Source organism: Sinocyclocheilus rhinocerous, unplaced genomic scaffold (genome assembly GCF_001515625.1).
Source record: "Sinocyclocheilus rhinocerous isolate Xijiao unplaced genomic scaffold, SAMN03320098_v1.1 scaffold1069, whole genome shotgun sequence".
NCBI classification, from domain to species: domain Eukaryota; kingdom Metazoa; phylum Chordata; class Actinopteri; order Cypriniformes; family Cyprinidae; genus Sinocyclocheilus; species Sinocyclocheilus rhinocerous.
Window position 1 is genome coordinate 1,405,281 of NW_015635541.1, and position 790 is coordinate 1,406,070.

General features: G+C 52.5%; 1 protein-coding gene across 2 annotated transcripts in view; it reads left to right on the plus strand.

The window, feature by feature from the left end:
- The window catches only part of LOC107747266 (zinc finger matrin-type protein 4-like), a 115,191-nt gene that overhangs the window by 9,544 nt on the left and 104,857 nt on the right, over positions 1–790 (plus strand). The window lies entirely within an intron of this gene.

The window sequence follows — 790 nt, forward strand, 5'->3', positions numbered from 1 at the left end:
GCCTCCTCCTCACCACCAGAGGGAACTCTCTCCTGAATATTGACTTTATCCATTCGGACTCTAGTTCCCATCATGCCTCATACCTGGGACTGATTGCACGCACACACCTGCATTGAATCACGCACACACACATTTAAGCCAAACACTCACATCAGCTCACTGCGAAGTCTTGAATTGCCCCGGCTGTCACTACTGAGCGTTTACCCTGTATCTTGCCTTCTCGTTTGACCTTGGACTGTTTATCGTACTCTGATTCTGTCTCTGCCTGCCCTGACTTGGATTGTTCTACCACTGTGATTGTCTGCCGCCTGCCTCGACCTCCTGCCCGTCCCACGTTCTGTCTCAGCCTAAGCCTCCGCTGTTGTATTTACTGGTGATTGACCCTGTCTTGTCTGTGTATGCAATAAACGCTGCAAATGGATCCAGACTCTGCTGATGATTTGCAACAGAAGACTTCGCCACACAGTGATCCAGCAGCACTCAGGCAATTATCCACTGAGCTATCTGCGCAGGCCACACAGCTCGCCATGCATCACCACCAACTAAACCGGCTTACCTCACTCACCGAGGAGTTAGTGAAGGCGCTGCAAGGCCTTCAAATAACGCCAACCGCGGCTGCAGCCGCTCCAGCCCCGGCGCCTCATTACACCACGCCACCCCAACATCACCCACATCCCCAGTGAGTCCACGACTAGCTTTCCCAGAGAAATTCGATGGAGACCCTGCCAGATGCAAAGGGTTCTTACTTCAGTGTTCGCTCTTTGTTAATCAACAGCCCTCGCTGTACACC